Source organism: Diceros bicornis, chromosome 28 (genome assembly GCF_020826845.1).
Source record: "Diceros bicornis minor isolate mBicDic1 chromosome 28, mDicBic1.mat.cur, whole genome shotgun sequence".
In the NCBI taxonomy this organism is placed as follows: Eukaryota; Metazoa; Chordata; class Mammalia; order Perissodactyla; family Rhinocerotidae; genus Diceros; species Diceros bicornis.
The window spans coordinates 10,475,665-10,499,345 of record NC_080767.1 but is presented as its reverse complement, the minus strand read 5'-3'; the positions used below and the strand labels follow the sequence as shown (position 1 = coordinate 10,499,345).

At 41.0% G+C, this 23,681-nt stretch overlaps 1 long non-coding RNA gene across 1 annotated transcript in view; it reads right to left on the bottom strand.

Annotated features, from left to right (window-relative positions):
* The window catches only part of LOC131393164 (uncharacterized), a 48,398-nt gene that overhangs the window by 2,078 nt on the left and 22,639 nt on the right, over nucleotides 1-23,681 (bottom strand). The window lies entirely within an intron of this gene.

The window sequence follows — 23,681 nt, the reverse complement described above, 5'->3', positions numbered from 1 at the left end:
ACAGAAATGTTCACACCAACTTCCTGGCAATGCTCAAGCTTCGGATTCACCTAAAGTCTTACTACACTTCTCTGCTGGAATTCCCATTCAGACCCGTCCATGCTCCCTTCTCTTTCTGGTAAGTTCATAAGCATCCTACAATTCTTAGTCCAAATTTCCTTCGAAGACTTCCTTGCTTTCTTCGTCTTGCCCCTCGTCTTCCCCTAGCCAGACAGAAGCACTCCTTTCTCCACCTCCTGTAGATCTTCGCCTACACCTCTGAAAGCATTCCATCTGTAATTTGTTGTATGTGTCTCTCTCCTCCGCTGAATTGTGAGCTCCATGAGGATGGGGACCAAATCTATTCATCTTTATGCCAAGAGCGTAACTGCCATGGCACAATTTGCGGCATAACCTGGCAGCAGGGAAATATATATCATCTCTATTATTCTATAGGATGACAGTATAATACGGCAGTTAGGAGCAGGGACCCTGGAGCCAGACTGCCTGGGTTCAAAACCTAGCTCTGCTCTTCCTAGTTGTAACTTTGGACAAGTTAATTCACCTCCCCATGCTTCAGTTTTCTCATCTGTAAAATGGGGCTAATACTAGCACCCACCTCGTAGCAGGATCATGAGGATTTAATGAGGCAGTATTGGCAAAGAACTTAGAAGAGGAGTACTGGCACTAAATGTTTGTTTAAAAATATTTGTTTGAAAAATAAATGTTCGTCAAGCCCTGTACCTGTGTCACATCATTCAAGAGAGAAGAAACACAGCTCAAATTTGGACTCTCGAGCCTGCTTTTTTCCCTCCAATTGTTTTCACCCAATATTTGTACAGTCAGTGCATATGGACAGTTAATATTGTTCCCTATACTGAAAACAGGCATTTGGTGGCTGGAATTGATTTTAGAGATGACTGAGTTTAAGCTTCTCATTTTATGGGCCAAGAAACCAAGGCGAATTGGCTTTCTGAGGGCATGAGGCTCGTTCATGGCAGAGCTTCATTTGCCAGCCCTGTGCTCTTTCCACACACTCGCAGATAGCACCAGAAAGCTTGAGCGTTCTTAAAATCATTCAGAAAAAAATCAGCAAAACGTGTGAGCGCAGAGCCGATGCTGATGAAGCCGCTGTTCTTATTCAAAACAGACCTCATTATTTTCTGACCAAAGTTGAATTCTACTCCTTCTAGTGAACCACTGTGCCCTTCTCCTTGGACAAAATTACCGTGAATTTCAGAAATGCCTCTAATTGCTTAACGAGTGGAAGAATTACAGAATGTTAAATTGCCTTCGTGTCATCTGGGGAGAATTTCTTCTATTTTATGCCTCCAATGGGAAGGTACAGATGATTGTTACTGTTACAACAAACGTGCGGATATCATGGAATAGACTGCAAATGCACATCCCTTTTTTATTTTTTAGAGTTAAAAGTGACATTGCAGAGACATTTCTCACTTCTGTGGAGGATGCTTCAGGCTACACCTCCACCCTCTGGAGATCAAGTTCAGTCTCTTCTGCCTTCACGGGTACTGCAGTAGGACGTCTTGAGATGCAGTGAAACAGTGAAGTCAAGGCTATGAACCACTCAGTGCATTCACGTTCAAAACCTCACACATGCAGTCTAGTCCTGAAGATACAAACAGAATCAAAACCTGGCCTCTCTTGGGGGGTGATTCCTGCTTCTTTGCCTTCTTCCCTTTGACAAACACGATGTGCGGCTTGGAAAGAGCCATTTTCATAAATGTTTCATTCTCCCCGCTCCAGGCAGAGCATCGCTGGACCACGAATTATGACCAGCTTGGCCGGCAAGCATCTTTCTGTGGGCACATCCTTTCTCATTTGCGGGCACGGTGGCACCTCCAGTGGAATTGACTGGGTGAAAAGAGCTCGACATCAGAAAACACCAGCAGCGTCTGCGTCTGCGGACCAACCCCTTGCTGAGAGTTTATCAGGCAATTTATTTATGTTGTTTTCTCAAAGCCAAGATGAATGGGGTTTTTTTCCTTCCTGCTTGGTTGCAGACATAGGGAAATCCTGCTGCTGCTGACTTCTCCCACTTACGATTCCCCTTTCAAGCACTATTTCTGTTATGCCATATTTGAACAATAAATTATTGTCAATCCTTTTTTAAAATGGTGAACAACTTCTGTGGTTGCTGAGTGATAATATTCATAATTGTTGCCCATCAGGAGAATCTGTTGGTGAGAATTTCCTATTGCAGCTGTAACCACAGCATGGAGGGGCCCAAGGAGAAAACGACATAGTGTAGCCCCAAAGACATCCCCTCTGACAGCCTCATTCATCTCTCCTGGAATTCCTCTCCCCTACACATTCCTACTTCGTAACATAAAACCACCCACGGAAGCCCCTTAATTTATTGCAAGGCCTTCATAGAATACTTCCATAATGCTTAGAAAAGTAGAAGTCGCTGAAGTGGAAAAATGGAGTCATCTTTATAAGAAAACCCCCAATGTGAGGTAAAGCAAATGTGTTAACCTTGCAAGTATTGCGCTCTTGAGCATCTGCTTTTCCCCGAGTCCTCACGCATGGCCCCTTTGCCCACCCAGTCAGCAGCTCACAACCTTCCTCTTTCTTCTTCCCTCCACCCCATCACCAACACGGTCAACTTCTACCTCTAAAATTTTTCCTAAATGTATCCCCTCGTCCCTAAGCCCGTGTCACAGCGTTGATTCAAAACATCATTATTTCTCTACAACAGTAGTTCTCCTGGTTCTCAAAGCAGGGCTCCCAAACCAGTAACACCAGCATCACCTGAGAACTTTTTGGAAATGCAAATTCTTGGGCCCCCCCCAGACCCACTGCATCAGACCAGCAGTCTGTGCTTAACAAGCTCTCTGGGAGGTTCTGATGCCTACTGGTTTGAGTACTACTTTATTCCAAAAGCATCCTAACTTATCTCCCTGCCTCCTACCTTGCCTCCTTCCCTATTAATGTATATTCCTTTAATGACCTTCCTAAATGCAAACATGCTTATGTCAATTCCCCTACTTACAACCCATCAGTGGTTCCCTCTTGCGTTCTACATAAAATCCCAACTTCTTACAACAGCGTGCAAAGCCATCCCTAATCAATAAGTTTCCTCCCCTCTGTTGATACCTGCCCACCACATCCCTAGGATCCAGGGATACCAGACAGCCATGCTGGATGTGCCCGTCAAAGTGCATGCTGCCACCTCAGCTGGGGAAGACTCCGAGAGGTCAAGAAAGGTTTCACAGGGGAAGAATTCCTTGTCTGGGTCTTAAAAGATGGGAGCCACTCCAGGTATATTCCTGGTGGGTACAGAGGTCATTGAGGCATGGCTGTGCACATAGGCCTATCTATTGTTTACGACCCAGTGACTTCTGGGTTCTAGAATCAGAGATGCTCCTGCAAGGGCACAAGCTCATGTCAACAGATATTCCAGTTTGTGGAACAGGAGGCTTGGCACCAAAGGCTCCTTTCAGGCTATGGCTTTCATCCATGAACAATTGTTAGTGATCCCCATACGACAGTAAGAAACAAAGATAAAATATATTTTGGAAGACCTCTTGGGTGACTAGGAACCACTGCAATGTATGGTTATTTTTCAGGAGATTTATTAACAGGCAATCAAGGCTGAGAAACAGGAAGTAAAGCACTATTAACAGCTTTTCAATATGAGTCAGTGCCGGTTGAACGGACTTGGGTAATGGGTAACCTCTCTGTGCCTCAGTTTTCTTATTTCTAAAATGGGGGTAGTAATAGTACTTACCTTATAGAACTGCAGTGACTAGGAAATGAGATTTTGAATGTAGAGTACTTAGCACAGCTTGGCACATAGTAAGCACTCAAAAAATGTAATCATTATTATCACCAATATTGCAATTCTTGATATTTTAAGAGCCTATCAAGGCCACACAGTATGTATTTGGAGAGAAAGTATCTATATGGGACAGAACATGTTTTGGAAATCATGAGAGCATGACAAGTCAAACTGCTTATATCAATTAATTCTTTGTACTTGTACAAAGTACAAATTCTTGTACTTGTACTTTGTACTTGCCCCTCCTATACATTCCAAATAGTAGGTCCATGGAGGTCCTCATTGGTGAAGTTACCCAAGTCCCAAAAAACTTGTTCCAAGAATTTGAGAAGATCATGGGCAGAGCTTACCCTAAGCTTTATACAACTTACCCAAAAATCCCAGCTGTTGAGATGAAGACAGAGGTGGGAATATTATCTGATAAGATCTAGCTCACAAGATGAAACTTCATGTATGGAATTATCTCAACAGCTTAGCTTTCTTTTGACCAATGACAGTATTGTTCATCAGTTTTTGATGATAACTCCCACAACTTGTGGGCTGAGTTGTCACTAGCTCACAAAACTGGAGGTGCTTCAACAAGAGAGAAGGATATTTTTCTCACTTCTATGTTCTAAGTTCCTCTAACACTTGGCGTGGGTGCCTAGTTTGATAAGATGTTTACAGCACAATCAAAATCAAAGAACATCACTCCTATGCTGTTCTGACAGCATATTTTAGGAGCAAATCGTCATAGCAATTAGCCACAGTGGGGATTCTAAGTTTCTCCCAAACTTTCTAAGTTTACTCCATTCATTTTAGAATGTATGTTTCAAACTTTGAAATCGGTGATTCTGCAATTGGGAGACCTAGGTAATGGAAACTGAACTGAAGCCACTAATTCATATAAATGGGGCTATCAACAAGAGAACTCATGATTGTTTGTAGTCAGAGTTATAGGAGCCGTAATGAAAGTGATGACCTGGAGGTAATTTTGTCCCCCTCATTTCTCAGTAACTACTTAGGGGTCTTTGCGTGATTAGCAAATGTTTATTATGAATTCCCATCTAGCCCTAATTGCCTCAAATAACACATTGGCTTCTCAGTAGGATCTGGATTGCCATAAACAAAAAAGTTAGTTAATTATAGCTGAAGGGGCCTGGCTTTGAATGAAGGGGTTTCTAACACGCCTATGCACCTTCTCTATGTCAACGGTAACAACTAACACAGAATGCCAAATCTGTTCTCGATACCATGTTGGATACTTTTATGGACCCTCTCTTTTAATTTTTGCAGCAAACCTACAAGGAGGCTACTATTAACATTAGCACTTTATAAATGAGGAAAGTGAGTTTTAGAGAGAGTTTTAACTTGCCCGAGGTGCAACTTGGTCCGTGTGGGGCAGCAACAGTCAGGCGGATCAATCTGACCCATGGAGCCCATGCTTTGAATCACAGGGCTCTGCTGCCACCATATTGACTCTGAAAGCCTGGGTTTCTGAGCAGGTCCTGGGATATCACAGTTCTTTTCACTGACCATCTTTCTCTCTTTTCTTTAGTTGCTAAGGAAGTCAGGACAAGTTTTCAGTGCTTCCTGGAGAAAGGCCATTTAGCACAGTGGAAAAGGAATGGCTCAGTTCTGATCAGTCAGATACAGGCCCAGATCTCAGCTCCTCCACTTCACCGCCATGTGAACATAGGACAGTGATTTCACCTCTCTGAGCCCTGTTTCCTCATCTAGAAAACAGCAACATAATACCTGCTTAGGGTTATTGTGAGGACAAAATTTATGAATTCATGTATGTTGTCTTGTCAGTAGACTAGCAGTGAGGTGTTTGATGAAAAGATGTCAGCCTTACATAGTGAGTATAGGCATTGTTTCATAAAATGTTTGTCAGGTGCTGTGTGTTTATGCACACGCTACTGGGTCACCACGTAAAACGTGTTTGTCACTGTGAGTTGGGGCCAATGTTTGAAAGACGCTGCTCTAAACCCTCCTCCCTCCTAACCCTTTCCTCTGAGACCTCTGGGGAACCTTTCCACCCTTTTTTGCTCCCCTTGCAATGAGAAGTGGAATCTCCTTTTCCTCAGGATTTGAGCTTTCTGGCAGAGATATTACGAATATACTTATCACAAGAACATAAACTCTTCTTTACTGGCCCTTTCTGATTTGGGGGAAAGAAACGAAGAACTTGTTTACTTCAAAGTGTCCTAAGCTAAGTGGCGGAAATTTAATTCTGATTCTCAAATGCTGCCCCACAGTCATCTCTGGACAGAGAAGAAAGCCCAGCACAGTTCTCTGACCAGGTGGCTTGCTAACAACTCTAAGTATCCAAAAACTGCCCCGAGTGAGTTTGTCTGGTGATTGGGATCAATTACCTCAACCTATTTCTTTCTTGGATTTCCTGTGTTTATCCTATTGTCTCAACCCCTTCTTATCTATTCTTTTACCTTCTCAAATCTTTCTATTCTTCCTTTTAGCCAGATAACTTATTGGAATGCAAAAATGCTAATTTATAACTCTTTATCATGTATTTTTAATGACAATTACACAAAAGCAAGATTCTTCAGTCGATTTGAATTAGCACAACTCTTCAGTAATTGGTCATCAAAACAGTAGTTTTGATAACAGTTGCTCCCACTTTCCATCTGCTACTAATCCATCATCAAAGGTGTTAAGCTTGCATTTCCCAAGTTCAAGAAGCACCCCGACATAGTGACTTATGGGGCTGCCCTTTGATTTGCTAATCATGCAGGCTCATAGTAGAATAGCCGTACGTTCAGAAGGCATCCTCACGGAAGCAAACAGCTCTATTAACAACCTGAAACAGTAACACAGTCATTCTGAGCCAGTAGCACCATTATGTACACAAAACAAGATGAATGGTACAGTACATGAGGCGAAGCAGAATCCCTTCCAATACAGGATGGAAGAGACACCTGATTTACCATGAACGCAGAGACAATTGTCATCCTGTGATATACAGTCATTTTTCTTCACTGCAGACTATGAGGGAATGGTTCACTCATGTTAGCTGGGTTTTTTACTTTTACCATAATAATTATTATTGACAGATTCATTTAGGGTAAGAAATGGTCTTTCAAAAAAAACACTGGGGGATTGCAGCAGAGCCCCGGCTATGGGAGCAGATGTGCATTATAAAGCAATATGTGGCATAATGAGAAAAGCATTCTTCCCTATCCTATTAATTGTTGGCACTACCTGATAATCAAGAATTATTGACCCCTCCCACCCTCCAGCTAGTAGATATTTGTGAATTGTAATGCATCGTGGCCGGAATACAAGCTCCACTCGTGCAATGTTGAGAGCCAGTGCTTCAGTAACATTGCTCTGAACTCTACCTAATCCCTCTGCGTTGCCTATAACACAACTTGTGAATAATACATAAATTCCTTCCAATAGGTTAATGGTTGAGTAAATGATACAACTCAATTGATGAGCTATTGTGTAGGAATTTTAGTTGTTAATTATGAATATGATTTTAAAACATGGAAAATGCTTTAGACAATGAGATTAAATGAAAAGCAGAATGCAAAACTGTCAGAATACTAAGATTACCGATATATAAAAATGCAGTTGGATGTAGAGGAGAAGGAAAAGGCAAGCTGTTGTATTGACAGAGAGGATGATAAGCAATTTCTTTTTCTTTTGAAAATACCCTTTAATGTTCCCATGGTATTCTTATAATAAAAGTTATTTTTAAAATCAAAGCCCACCTCTTATGATAAAGTTAGTTACTTCTTACCATAAAATCCATAAAATTCAACTTGCATGTGATAAACGCTGAAACATTTTTTTTTCAGGTTCAGAAATAGTGTTGGAATCTGCCAAGGAATCAGCTCACATTATTCAATGTCAGGCACATTTACACTCATATGTATTAGTAATTCCTTTGGTTGACTTTTCCTTGCCGTTGTCATGGCAACCATTTCCACTGCCATTAGTACCTCTAGGGCCCAGCCTCACATATTTTTAGGCCGTTTCTCTTCTAACAAAGCAATTAATACTTGTGCCATATCTGTATCCGAAGCCCTGGTGACCTGTTCCATCTCTTGGAACTGCTGAGCATTTGGTTTCCATCCTTTCTGCTTTTGTAGGTGCTTCTGTTTCTCTTTGTGGTATCCACAAGGTAAAATATTGTGCAAATGGACATCTATAATAGCATAACAACTGCTTATGATGTAATGGTAATTTAAAATGTTAATTTTAAAAAACAAGATGTGAATATAATGTGGCTATAACTTTGTAAGAGTGCACTAAACCACAAGCCCCACAAAAACAAGAATCAGGTTTGTCTTATCTATCTTGTATCTATATAATCTACCATGATGTCTATAAATATTTGTTGTATAAGTAAATGAATGGATGGACAGATGAATATATGTAGCAAAAAGAATGGAAAGTAATACACCAAATTTTTAAGAACAGTTGTTTTGGGGAGATAATTTTGTTCTAAGTTGTTCTGTACTTAATTGTGTTTTCCATCTTATTAAAACTTTAAAGACTTTTTGGAGGAGTTGAATTAATCTTCCGAAGCTTGTGCATTTCCTGTGGAGACAATACAGAACAAATCTACACCCATTCTATATAGAACCCTTCAAACAGTTGGGAGTCAGTTCCATTGTTTTTAAGTAGACTTGGTATGACACGAATTCCCAACTCCACATAGGGCTTTATCTCTGTTTTTAAATGTTTTTAAAGTAGATGGGAAAGCTATGTAAAGTCTAGAACTCTGTACACATAGGAGAATTCTGCACACTAAAATTACTTTTATTATTTTATAAATTCTCTTCCTAAAGCATGAGTCAAATTATGCATTAGCTTGAAATGCTCTTTTTCCCTTCCCTCTTGTCAAAATCTTTCAACACCAATTCAAACTCCACATTCTCTGGGCCATGAGGATATGATCAGTGATGAAAATTCTTCTGTAGAATGCTTAAGATTTAAAGCCCTTTTACATTTCCAAATATTCAGGCATTTTAGTTTCTGATATCAAATCAATAAAAAATCAAAACATCTAATATTCATTGGCCTTCTACTTAGGATCTACTGTGAACAAGTCTCATTAACGAGAGACAGCCCTTTTACCCGGCAGAGGTTCATTCAACTCCATCCTGACAGGGAACTCTGTGTGCGTGTGTGTGTAGCATGAGAGTTTAGGTCAGGATTAATGTCGCAGCACTCTGCAGCATGTGTGTATGCGTGTGTTGGTAGATGAGAGAGAGGAGTACACACTGACTAAAAGAAATTTCTGGGATTGTAGAACCATTTGATAACATTTTTTAATAGAGTTCCAAAATTAAAGCTTGGTTCACTGGTGGTGAGGGAAGAAAGAGAGCGTAGCAATTTTCTAGCCTGGTAGACGGGCCAAGAATAGCACGTGAAGGAAAAAATGAATTTCAAAGGACATTTATTTCCACCTTTTAAGGCATACTTGGAAAATTCACCAAAAGATGACATTTTAAAATGTTTCTCTTTTATAATAGTTGCCCAATACTTGCCTTCACCCTGCCAATGAGCACACACAGGAGATAAAACCACCAACCCAGAAAAATACCAACTGTCAGAAGAGAGTGACACATGGCAACCTCAGTTAATTCAGGCACAGAAATGCCTCCACTGAAGCACCGTGCTCTCTTCCCCCCTCCTCCCGTGGCTGACACCTCACAGCCAAACCATTTTCTCTCACCTTGCAATCATCTTTCTGCAGTCTCTTAGAGTATTTATTATATTTCCATTTTTTATGTGTTCAAATTTCCCTCCTCATCAGTAAAGCCCATATATAACACACCCTGCTCCAATCTGTATGAAAATTCACTCAAGCAGTTCTTTCCCAATAAAAGCAGAGTGCACTTTTCCTCACCACGTATTTCACTAATTCCCTCAATAAGCTCTAACACCTATATTTCATCTCCCAATGCCTTTTTCCACTAATTCATTAGAGGGTTGCTAGTTCAAACCATTTCAAGGGTCCAGATAAGTGATTGATGCTGCCTGGTGTTACTCCATCTCTCCAGAAGATTGAACAAAAAGAAATGAGAGTAAATCACATCTGAAAGGAAATTCTGAGACAGAAGGAAAAAGCTTCTTGAGTGTATAAATCAAACAAATCAAGAGTTTCTATGAAGGTTATAGAACACCCATCATCAAAGACCTTTGAAAAGGAGTTAAGCCTTTTTTTTTTTTTTTTTTGGTGAGCAAGATTAGCCCTGAGCTGACATCTGTTGCCAATCCTCCTCTTTTTGCTGAGGAAGATTGGCCCTGGGCTAACATCTGTGCCCATCTTCCTCTACTTTATATGTGAGATGCCTGCCACAGCATGGCTTGATAAGCAGTGCGTAGGTCAGTGCCCAGTATCTGAACCTGCGAACCCCGGGCCAACAAAGCAAATCACACAAACTTAACCACTACACCACCAGGCCGGCCCCAAAAAGGAGTTAAGTCTATTTTTAAATCCCCAACCTCCTTGGAAGAAGAAATCTTGAATGAAAGACCTCTTGATGCCTTTTCCTTCACAAAAATTCTATGATTAACAAATATTACAGCAGCAGATGCTGCTAACTGCCTACCCAATATCCATTCTTCCCTATTCCTGGCAAATAGACTCCTCTCCTGCTGCTAGAGATGGCCTCAGAACCTGGCCAAAGAAATGTAAGCAGAAGTGAGTGGGAGGAGCTTCTGAGGAAGTTTTTCAAAATGGAACCAGACTCAGCTGGCCCCTTTTACCCTTTGCCCTTTGCTGTTTCCCCTTTCTCATTCTTCTGACTGAAAGGCAAACTCAAAGCCTAGAGATGCAGCCACCATCTTGGAAATATGATAAAGGAAGCCACACACAGAACACAGCAGAGAAGGAAGACAGAGGCACCTTGCTAGTACTCTAGCCAGGGATGGCCTCTTCTAGACTTATTGTTATAGGAGAAAAATAAACCCCTTCTTTGGTTAAACCACTGTAATAGGGTTTTCCATTATTGACAGCTAAACCCAAAGCTAACTGATACCATTACACTCCCTCTTTCTTCAAACTGTCTACCTTTGGCTTCTGTGACACCACATTCTCCTGGTTCTCCACCTCTCTCACTGGACTTTCCTCCTCCTAATCCTTTGCTGGATCTTCTCTGTTCAGCCTCCTAGGAGCACTCCAGGGATTAGTCTTGGGCCCTGTGGTAGGCAAAATAATAGCTCCCAAAGTTGTTCACACCCTAAGCCCCGGAACACATGAATATTTTACCTTACATGGCTAAAGGGACTTCACAGATGTGATTAAGGATCTTGACTTGGGGAGATTATCCTGGGTTATCCAAATGGGCCCAATGAAATCACAAAGATCTTTATAAGGGAAAGAGGGAGGCAGGAGAGTCAGAGTCAGAAAAAGCTGTGACGATGGAAAGAGAGGTTGTAGTGATGCACTTTAAATATGGAGGAAGTGGCCACTGCCAATGAAAGCAGGTTCCCTCTAGAAGCTAGAAAAGGTGAGAAAACAGATTCTGCCCTAGAGTCTCCAGAGAGAGCTCAATGCTGCCAACACCTTGATTTCAGCCCAGTGAGACTTGTTTTGGACTTCTGACCTCCAGAACTATAAAATATTAAATTTGTGTTGTTTTAAGCTACTAAGTTTGTAGTAATTTGTTATAGCCTCAATAGGACACTAATACAGACCCCATTCCTTCCTCTATTTGTCTGTTCTTCCTCAGGGACCTCAGGGCACACTGTGGCTTAAGAAACCATCTGTATTCCAAGAGTACCAAATCTTTCTCGGCCAATCTGACCTCTCTCCAGGGTTCCAGGTTTGTTTATCCAAATTACTACTTGTGGGGGGAAAATAGCAAGTAGCAGCACCTTTACAAAATGCAGACTTATCTAAGCCTATTATTGTCCGAATGTGTTACCTGTTGAATTAGTCTGTATCTTTCTGTGTTCCCCATGTGTGATGGGGCAGCATCTGACAACAGTGAAGATGTAATGACAGAGCAGACCACCATCCACCTCATTCATTCATTGTTTCACTCGAATATGGTTATTGACCCAACCTTGAATGCGCCTGTTGCCATGCCTGTCCCAAAGGCAGATAAGGCATGTTCTATCTTGTGCATCTAAGATATCTCAAATTCCACACAACCATTTGGGAACCCCTAATTTCCCTACCTTACCCCACACACCAACATCTCCCCCTTCCCTCCAAAAAACACTCTGCTCCTACCCAGGCTTCCTCATCTCAGCAAACAGCACCATCATCCACCCAGCTGCTCATGCCAAAAACCTAAGAGCTTACCTTGCATTCGTTCCTCTTTTCCTCACTCCACACATGCAGCCTATAAGCAAATCCTATCAAGTCTATCTTGAAAACACACCCCAACACATTTTCTCCCCTCTCCACTGCTTCCTCTACAATCCAAGCCACTGCCATGTTTTACGTGGAATACTGCAACTGCCTCCAACCATCTATTCCCCACACCGCAGCCAGAAGTACATTTTTTAAATGTAAATTAGAACATGTCACTCCCTACTTAAAATCCATCATTGACTTCTCCTAGCGCTTAGAATGAAAGTCAACCTCCTTATGCTGGCTTTCAGAGACTTTCTTGCCTCCTCCTAACTCCCCCTCCTCGTCTCATACCTGGCTTGCCATCTGCCTTCTTTTGAAAATGCTAGTCTCCATTTTGCATTAGGGCTTTTCCACTAGCTTTTCTCCTTGCCTAAAATGCTCTCCCCCTCAACTTTTCTTCTTTCTTTCTAAGCCTTTAGGTCTCAGCTCAAATGTCTCCTCCTCAGCTAGTCTTTCCTAACCACCCTACATAAAATAGCCATCCAATTATTCCCCAAAACATCTCTCTATATTAATTCCTTATTTAATGTATATCCCTATCTATTTTTCCTATTAGTTTATTCTCTTCCCCACCCAGGAGAATGTAAATGTTATGACAGCAGGGGCCTGGTCTTTTCACTGCTGTGGGCCCAGATCTTTGAAGATGGCCTGGCACATTGTGGAGTGAAACTTTTCCCCAAGACCTGTCATGACAGTTGTGGGCTGCTCTCATCTAGTCATTATCACAAGATGTCTTCACTATCATTATTCTTAACAAGTAGCACTATATTTGGTTTCCCTGGTTACTTTTTCTGTCTCCTCTACTGAAGGTGAAAGTCCTTGAAAGTAAGGATTATGAAATTGGTGCAGTAAAGGATATAGTCCAGGCAGTCAATCACCATATTTGAATGAATAAATGAATCAATCAATCAATTAATGAATCCATGAATCAATGAATGAATTAATGAATGAGTAAAAGAAGACAGTAGCTTGCTCTGTCACTGCGGCCTCATTGTATCTTCAGATGTTGCTTCACCACATGTGAGGGGCACATAAAGATACAAATTAAATTAACTGGTAGCAAATTCAGACAAAAATCGACTTAGTAAAGCCTGCGTTCTGTAAGGGGCTGCTTCTGTGACTGTAGTTTTCACCCTGGTCAGTCCAACAGTCAGGTAGGGTCCACCTGAACTAGGTATCAATAGAGAATAACACCTTAAGGATTCTCTGCTTAGCAACGCTATGAAGAGTATAACCGGATTTGAGGGTAATTCCTAAATCCTCATTTTGTAATGAGAACGAGATACGGTTCACTAACTATACTAATATACTAAAAGCCATAAGAAATGTTGAGTGGATTCTGATATCAGTCTCATTTCACCATGGAACTAATAATAAGATAATTGCATTAGTATTTGTACAGCTAACATTTATGGAGAATTTACTAGGCTCTGGAAATTTTGCTAAGAGCTTTGGATAAGGTGGGCTATCATTCTTCTTATTTTACAGATAGCATAACTGAGTTTCAGAAACACAAGGCCACACAGTTGTGATATGGCAGATCCAGGACATAAACGTGGTAACCTGACTCCTGGGCCCACACACTAACCACCGCACTAGCCTGAATTAACCAGCAGGGCCAGGGACTGGCCAGACTTTCTCAGATGATTCCCTCTGGACCCTCTTCTGAATGGCTTGGTCCATGTGGCTCCCATCCCACCAAGCCTGTCCTCTGCTGGGATGTCTGGATGTCTTATGTTTATTTCAGTGCTCTTATTACAAAGACCTGAGTCTCTGCTTACGTACTTATTCAAAGAACTGATTTTATCATATCCTATATCCCTACACATCTGGCTTGGCTTCCTCCCCACAGATTCTGGGTAATGTTGTACACGGCTGCTTGGTGCTAGAGCTCCCTAACTCTCTAGCCTGAGTGCTCTGCAGCTGGCTCTCTTGGCCCTGATGTTCTCCACTCTGTAGCTGTGCTCTGGCAGCAGAAATAACATATTTCAAAGTCTCTTTGACATGAAGAGTATATATCTGCCTGAAGTGAAAAGTTAAAATGACTCCTCCACTGGATAGAAACCTGGAAGGATGACATTCCCTACAAAACACTATTTAACAACCCCACACAAAATGTTTAATTACTTCACGCCCAATTTTGTTTAGGTTATTCTAGAATATTCTAATAGGGAGCAGGGCTTTTCAATCATATTTGGTAGATTCTAAACTGAAAACATTTTAATAAACGAAATCACCAGGTACGTTCATTTCTTCAGGCTTTCCACCCTGCAGCTCACAACAAAAGCATCACCTTTTCTCCAGAAAATACTCCGTTGGCACTTGGGTTACACAGTAATACATCATTCCATAATGCTTTTTTGCTTTGGCATTTGGCCATTTGCCACCAAGAAAGTAAGGACAATAGGGACAAAAGATGGAAACATGTAGTTCTGGCACTTGTTTTTCCTATCAAGAAAATAAAATTAAAAGGCACATGGGCTCTCTACATGATATGTCTTAGCTTTAGGTTCACATTATGGGAATATTCGGAAGAGACTGGGAGAATTCTGGCCAGACTGGAAAGGAAGAGGCACCAAGATAGTCAGTTATCAGTCATGTTTTCAAGAAGATGTCAGCATATTTTTTCAACGCCAAATAAAAAGGCATATGAATAAGGAGTATGTTGAAAAGTTCGAGAAATGCATCCACATTCAACGGCAAAAATCTCCTGCCTCAGTAAAGGCAATAGGTAAACTTCCAAATGGGGGCCATATACCTTTAAGAAAATTAAGGCCCTAAACATTGTAGAAACAGAGCCAATCACAATTATCAAAAATAATTCATGTCTATCTTGCTTAGTGCACAAGACATCACTTATACCCACAAAGAAATATTAGGGCTTCGTGGCACGGCAGCTCCTCATGGCTGTCAGAAGCCAGCTTCCTTATCAGTCCAGCACGAGTGTAATTAAAGACAATAGCCAGAGCAGCTGTACTGAAAAAACAAGCCATTTGTCTTCCCCTTCCCCCACCCCTTCTGCTCACGTAGTTAATCTGAACACAGCATCAGCTCTGTCGTCAAGTCTTCCTCAAAAGGCAGCATAATAAGAAACATATATCTGTTTCCCACTGTGCATTGTGAAGGCTGAAGAAATACTTGCTCTTATCTTGCTATTACACCATATAAAATACAAGTAATCTAGGTCTGGAAATTCAAAAGCTCCTGAGATAGGGCAAGTTTCTGGAGAATAAGAAAAATTATTTTCAGCAATAGAGAGACTCTGGGAAAATGGTTTATACTCAGTGGTGTTCTGGAAAATGTTTAACAACAGGCTTTCCAGGGGGAAAGCCCTGATTTGTAACATTTTCCAATTTCTGTGGAGTAAATACTCCCACCATGGCTGACATCAAGCTACCAATGCGACATCATTGAACACAGAGTTGAGAAGAGATGCACAGTAGGGTGCCTTTATACAGTATTTCCACCACACAGATATTTACGATAGATGTAAATAATCTCAAGAACATAGTAGTAAAATGTAGTAAAATAACTAGGAAGTGGTGAATTTTTAGTATTTGTTAGTTTTTAATGTAATTTATTGAAATTTTATATAATTTTTAATAACAATTATGTTTATTGCCTTGTGGAATTCCTAAAAACAATCACCTCTGGGGCTGGCCCAGTGGCATAGCGGTGAAGTTCAAGCATTCTGCTTCGGCGGCCCAGGTTCGCAGGTTCGGATCCTGGGCGTGGACCTATGCTCCGCCCATCAAACCATGCTAAGGCGGCGTCCCATATAGAAGAGCTACAACTCTACAACTGTGATACACAACTATGTACTGGGGCTTTGGGGAGAAAAAAGAAAAAAAGAGGAAGATTGGCAACAGATGTTAGCGCAGGGCCAATCCTCCTCTTCAAAAAAACAAATCATCTCTTACAAGCCAGTACAAGTTGACTCCAGCCCACCACTAACTATACTATACTCCAATTGCCCTGTTACTAGAAGTAATAAATAGCCTTGTAGGGCCAGCCCCGTGGCTTAGCGGTTAAGTGCGCGCGCTCCGCTGCTGGCAGCCCGGGGTTTGGATCCCGGGTGGGCACCGACGTGCCGCTTCTCCGGCCATGCTGGGTCCGCGTCCCACATACAGCAACTAGAAGGCTGTGCAGCTATGACATACAACTATCTACTGGGGCTTTGGGGGGGTGGAAATAAATAAATAAAATCTTTAAATAAATAAATAAATAAATAGCCTTGTAGTTATAATAGGTGAAATAGAATGCATATTAACAATATTCATTTTTTCAACGATGGAATTTGGTCACTTTTTAAATAATTTTCCCAAGACTACCTTTCCAGAATGATCTCCCTGAAGCCAGAATGAAGAGTAATCCAGGAATATGTTTGTGTTGTTACTAAAACAATGAAAACCTAGGAATTTTTCATAATCATGATTGTTGAGGATGTATTTTGTAACCCTTTCTTCTTCACGTGTATGTAACTAAACGCTTATAGGAAATGTTGGCTGAGGCACCAAGACAATAAATACCACGGTCCAAGTGATGTGCAAAGCTATGCTGAGAACGCACAAAAGAGGTGATCCAAAAACAGGTACACAGACTTCCACTTCTGGGGAGGTGGAGTTGACATACTTTTTCTATCCTTCCCACTAAGTACAACTAAAACCCCTGCACATTATATATAAAACAACAAAAGAAGACTCTGAAAGATGGAGCGAAGATGACAGACCAGCTAGGGAGTCACACAGTGGTGAGTTTCCTGGTTTATCGTTTTGCCTCATAAGTCTCAGAATAGAAGCTGAAGGACGCGCAATGCAGAAATACCAATGGGCGCGGACTAAAAAGCCCCCCAGAGCCTGCACTCTCCAGCTGAAGGACCCTGGGAGGACGGAACTGTGCTGCGTCTTGACTGCACTGATGTCAGTGTCCTGGCTGTGACACTGCACTCGAGTTTTGTAAGATGTTTCCGCTGGGGGAAACTGGGTAAAGGGTACATGGGCTCTCTCTCAATTATTCCTTACCACTGCATGTGAACTTAAAACTATGTCAAAATAAAAAATTTAATAAAACAGTTACATGTCTCCTGCTCCTTCAGCTATATCAGGATACAAAAGGGTCCAAAGTCAGAGATTAGGAGATTTTGGAGAAAGCTGTTGGTGTTCCACGAGGCGCCATCTCCCTCCCGGAGTAGCAAACTACGGAGTGTTTCCCTCATCCCTGCAAATCAACTTAGAGACGCTTTAAGAAGGCCACTTGGAGAGTTTCATATTTGGCCTCTAGCCATGGGGACATACAGACCAACTGTCACCTGAAAAATCTGAAGGGCAAGAAACCAGCTAGGTAGTGGCTTTGATAGAAAAGCAAATGAGAGGCAGCCACTTGGGGCAGCCTACATTCCCGGAGTTTGTGGACCAAAGGGATGTGATTGTGTCCTGTGGACCAGATGGGACCATGCACAGGAGAGCTAGCAGGAGTCTTCTCAGATGTTGTCCAAGAGAGTCCTGGAGGAGAAGAAAGCCCTCAGCAGGAAGAAGCCTGGATACTGTTGAGTTCTTAAGAGATGAGGGAGCTTTCTTAAGCCGCTATTCAGAATACAAATGCCCGTGGCAAGGGAATGGTGCCTGCTCTCTTCTGAGGGATCAAAAAAGAAGTCAGCAACATAAAGAAGGAGGAACAGAAGCCCCAGGTGGGGAAAAAACATGCAGCAGCCAATGCTGTAAAACGTTCACACGTGGAGTTTTCTTGTGTTGCCTCAACATGGCAAACATTCATTAGTGGTTCTCAAACTGGGCAATCCTGAGGACTGCTGAAAATGGGGACTTATAGGTCATTCCATTTTTAATCATTACATAAACAGGTCAGGGTCTTCATGACTGAAATGTACTTTGAAAGTGTTTTTTATTTAACATAATCACAATACAAACAGCAAGAGTAATTTCGTTGAACTAAACAATTGAATTAAACAATTCAATGGAATCATTTTTTCCCCTAAACATATTCTCTGATGTGGCAATTTTCTATGAGAAGGCACACATTTTTAGGTCTCTCTCTTTCCTCCTCTATCCTCCTCACACATCTGCTCTGAACCCCACTCCCATGCCGTTCTCCTCCCCAAAGAGAAGGAATTCTAATTCTAAGCTGTATTCCAGGGCACAGATCATACCACATCTGCTAGGGGAGCACCAGGCGTAACAGGGTCAGCATATGAGTGTGCTTCCTCTCTTCTTCCTCTTGGTTATGTGATGCTGAAGTGATGAGCTGACCCATCTCCTGGCCATGCACTCTCAGGACGATAAAATGATTCTCAAGAAATCTTAAGGGGAACAAAAGGAGGTTGTAGAAAATTTTACTATAGTATGATAATATCTTATTTCTTTCTCATGTTCTCTATTCCATCCTTTTTTTAAAAAGCATCTTAACATACTTTTTGATTTTGTACCCTATAACTGTATCATTCAAATTCTTGACATTCTAATTCTGCTACTTGTTTCTGGTGACTCTTACTCAAAGTAGATTGTTTCCATGTGTGTTGTGTTCTTTTTGATTATGAGCTCATGTTTAGTGGTGCCTCTAATTTGAAAACGAACTGTATAATGAGGGTGTTCCCACCATTTACTCATTCAACAAACATTAACTAATATGCCAGGTGGACCTATGATAGTTTCTACCCATAAGGAGCTTTAGAGTTATGTCTGCCTGTGCTGGTTGGGGCAAATAGTCAATCCTAGTCATAAGAATAATAGCTAACATTTATTGAGCAATCATTGGGTGCCAAGTATTTGACATGCATCACTTCACTTAATCCTCAACAACCCTCTAAGAGAAATACTATTATTATCCCCATTTATAGATGAGAAAAGCTGAGGTTTGTAGAGAGGTTGATAGCTTTCCCACAGTCACTTCACTAGTACGCTGTAGAACCAGAATTTAAAATCATGCCATCCTGACTCCAGCACCCAAACTCTTACCCACCAGGCTATATTACAGTTACACAGAAATTTCAAAGCACTCAGGTCAAAGCAAAGGTAACAACATCATGCCAACCAAGAGAGGGACTAGACTGAGATCCAGAGGTTCCTCATTCATTTGGACATAAAATATGGGCTGAGAGTAAATAACCCGCTGCAGAAACCGACCTCAGGGAAGACACGTCCAGGGTCTGGTCTGATGCCAGGTTTAATTCCAAGTTTCACAAAATAGGGAGGCTGAGGCTGCTGCTTCCCATGCCCCCATCGGCACAGGCTCAGGAGCTGGAACAGTCCCGGGCCTCCAGGAGTCCAGCTGCAGGTGAGGGAGAAAATAAAGTTGGGGAATCTGGGGTAGGGGCAGACGTGAAAGCACAGATGTCAGCGTTGTTACTCCCAAGTTTACCGACACGCTGAAGTCCACCATCTAGTACACGCTCTTTGTTAGGATGAAGAAATCAGGATTTTCACAATATGCTGTGGTATTTGCAAATGCCACCGCATTTGTCTGGAGGACACAGATCTGTAAAATTTATGTTTTCTGGATTTTAAGCAGGAGACAACTTCAGAAGAAGATTTGTCGAGTTGAAAGCATGAGAAGCTAAGGGCAAAGAGCTCCTGAATGGTACTTTTAGTCGTTAAGTAGGTAGATGATCAGCACCAACAAATATCAAGGATGCTTGTGCCCACTTATTAGCAGATGCAACTTCTTCTAAAGAAAAGATATTTTCAACAACTCAGACTAAATGGGATACAGTAAAATTCTTACATCTGAATAGAATATGTTATACAGCCTTGAAAATCTCATTTTAACTGTTTATACCACTGCCATCTATAAAAGTTCTACCTAGAACAATTAGAAAAAAAAACTGCAAATGTTCTTTAATAATAACCCATGCTCTGAAGTATTATGGAAATATGCATTATGGAATTATTAAACTATCGGATTCTTGACTGAGGCTGATTAATCTCAGGAGAACACCGGACAAGGTGTTAATGAAGCCATGGCCTGGGGTCAGTTCTTATGAAGGCTATTCAGGGTCACTGTGTTTCATGACTTCCATCTGATGGCTCACCCCAGTTGGTGGCAAAGGGGACAAAGCAAGACAGAGGAAGGAAATAGCCCTACTGATAGCAGACGAGTGGCACTGCCTTAACGTGTAAAGGAAAACATATTATTAGGTCCTGGCTGACATTTAATAGGTAATTCACTCAAATGACTTATCATTTCATACCCTGTAATTTGATGTGATTCTCCTTTTAATAGCACTCTGAACAGATGCACATTTCCCTCTTACATTCAAAAATCACAGCAAATTCTCTCTAGCAGTACAGCTCTTCTGAAGGTTGAGGAATGAGAAGGTGAGCATCTAGGGAACCACACAGACCTCTGGCCTTAGCTGCCTGTCCTGTCATCACTCTGCCTGCACCTGCCCTTTTCACCTCTATGAGCCCATTTCACCCCCACGTCGGTCTTTGCTTGTTTTCCTTTCCATTGTAGAGCTACCATCACCTGGACTATTCCTCAGGGAACCTCTCCCTTTGTGCTGTGGTAGAGGACTCAGTTTCCCTGGCTGTCCCCTTCCCTTGGGTGTGATCTCCCAAAGTGAGCACAAGCAGCATTCTTGAGGGTGTTGCTTTATCACTGGGGAAACAAACAGGAGTTAGTTAGCCACAGTAACAAATACATGTAAGTTACAAACTGATAAGCCTCCTGAGGGCCCCTAGTAATTGTCCTCTGGGTGGCACAGTTCTGGGGATAGAGAAGACTCAACATATGTTTCCAGAAAAAAGAAACGCACTACCATTTAGTAGCTTACGGTATATTTTTACAATGTAAAACCCAAGCTGCCTTAAGAAACAGAGAAGGTGAGGGTGTGGGGAGGGGCCCGGTTGTATATTTATATGAAATGATCTCCAAGATATATTAAATGAAAGCTAAGTGTAGAACAGATACATTTTGTATAAAAAAAAAAAAGAGAGAGAGAGATATGTAGATAAGTGTATTTACTTGTAAATGACTAAAATACCCCTAAAATGCTATGTTAGAAACACATAACACAGATTGCCTCCATGGAAGGAACTTGGGGGGCTGGGGGACCCTTGGCAAGAAGACTTCTCTCTATAGTCCCTTTGATATCTCTTGAAGTTCTATTCTTTCTTCTCTCAGGAAAGAATTTACAAGTGAATGTACTCACCACTCACAAGACATAAATAGATACACGATAGAAAGTCAGATTTTAAAGTTGAGAATCTGCAGAGATCATCCACTTTTCCGGCGTGAAAAAGATGGCCCTTCTCCCTTTCTCTCACTGTCACCCGTCTTCACCCAACCATCCATTAAAAGATTGTTCTGAAGTTTAAATGCATTTTTGAAGTATAAGAAAAATACGGTAGACTCTAAGTAACTACTTCTCTTCTCTTCCCCATTCCTTCCTCCCACCCTACCCCCACTTCACACAGAGCCTTCCTCTTCCTAAAAATAAATTTCAAAGAAGGCTCTTGAGGGATGGTTAATACCCTGTTGATTGTTAAGTTTAGCTTTAAAACATTTTTAAGAGACTTTGTGGAAACACATCCTTTATTCTCATGGCTTTTCATCTTTCTATGAGTCCCACCAGTAATACTTAACCAGTTACCTAAAGTTTAAACTTTCTCTGAGGATTCAGTTGAAGGCCTTGCAAGTCTTCTTTCACAGGATAAAAGACAACAGTCTCCTGCACGTAATGTCCTCCTTCCATCAAGCATTTTTCAAAAGAAAACAACATCCTCAAGTTTAGTAAGAACAATTTGATTCCAAGGAAAATCAATTGGTCCTCAAGTTTTGTTGCAGCCTGAATAAGCAAAAAGTGATCTGCATTGTTAGTCTAATAGGAAAAATTAGAACTCAGCTCTGCCATGAAGAATGTAGCAAGAGCCTAATATCTTCCATTTCTGCAGAGCTGGAATTGAAAAAAGAATAGTAGACCAAATAAAGGTACCACATTAAAATATTTGTCAACTGTGTGGTAACCCATATTACCGTTAACAACTATTTGCTCCCTACCCTGCAAGAGAATCACACATCTTCGTGGTTTGCCATGACTCCCGCAGGTAGAGTGCATCTCCCTGCCCATTGTCAGACTTGGCCATGGACTTCATTGGTCAATGAATGTCAGCAGAAATGATAGTGTGCTCCCTCCAAGCAGGAGCTAATTTAAGAGGCCTGCTCCTGCTTTTCAATCTCTGCCTGAAGAACAGCATATCCTAGATGGGATGCTCCATTAGCCTGGATTCCAAAATGAAGACTCACGGAAAAGAGTCATATGGAACAGAGCCCCAGCCCCAGCTGCAACCACAGGCAACCTCCAGCAATGGGGGAGAGCGTCAGCCCATCCACAGGGGACATGTGATGAGATGAAGAAATAAATCTTTGCTGTTATTTGCCACTGAGATTTGGGGGTTGCTTTTTATCACAGATTAGATGATTAATGCAACAGACAAATCATGATGCACTCATCTCAAGAATGGGGAAACTAGGTCCTAGGAAAACGGGAAAAGAAATTAACATTTATAGAACATATGCTGTAGGCCAACTACTGTTCTAGGAGTTTTAATGAAATTTCCCACCAACTGATGCCTGAAATAACCTCTCAAGTCTCATCTAGAAAAAGAGAAGCTAAGGTTCTATGACCTCTAAGTAAGTTTCCAGAGCCGGCATTCTGTATGCATTCTTTACTGGAGCCTTTCATAAAAATAAGATTCACTACCTAACCTACAGTCACCACATTTTTAAGGAAGTGGATATCTGACCCAGGTTAATCTCTATGTTTTTTTCATAATATGACTGATGGTTTAAATATACCAAGAATTATGAGTACCATTTCCAGAGAAGACTGTCTTTCAGTTCACTAATGTTTGAAACTTTTTATTTCAGAGAATAAATTCATTTTCATTTCCTATTTTCTCCTACTTAATATTACCCAACTACCAAAAATCTTGGAATTCTTCCATTTTTAAGGGCAATCTTCAATTAAAATTTAGCTTCCTCTTCTATTGTCATGAATTTCATTAAGATGCCTATAAATGTAACAATATTAATGTGAATCTAATAATTTGTCTTTTCCAAAAGTTTATAAGTGATAATAGAGATATCATGAAAAAATTTCAAGTCATCAGAGTCTAGTATTATTAAAGATCAATACCGTCACCATTAATGACAAATAGGCATTGTTCTGGTAAGGGAAATACAACTGGAATTTGATAAATGGATTTTAAATAAAGAAGAGCAGAAATAATCTTTCCGGGCTGAAAGAAAGCTTTTAAAGTCAGGCAAAGTCAAATGTAATATTCTGAAGCAAAATTCTCCTGTGCCTCATTTGATCTGTAGAAAGATACCATATACATCTTCTAGTGACGTTAATATTTTTAACCATTCTATTCGACATTTTAACTATATACTTATTGGATAGAACAAGAAATCTATAAGTGTGCCAATCTTTTTAATTCTAGGCAAAGAATAATAAGGTGTTGGACCAGAATTAGAAACATGGTATTAGAAAAAATATAGAGGCTATTTTGTTTTCAAAGTGCATCATTACAATTCAATGCTATAAATACTCACATGTGC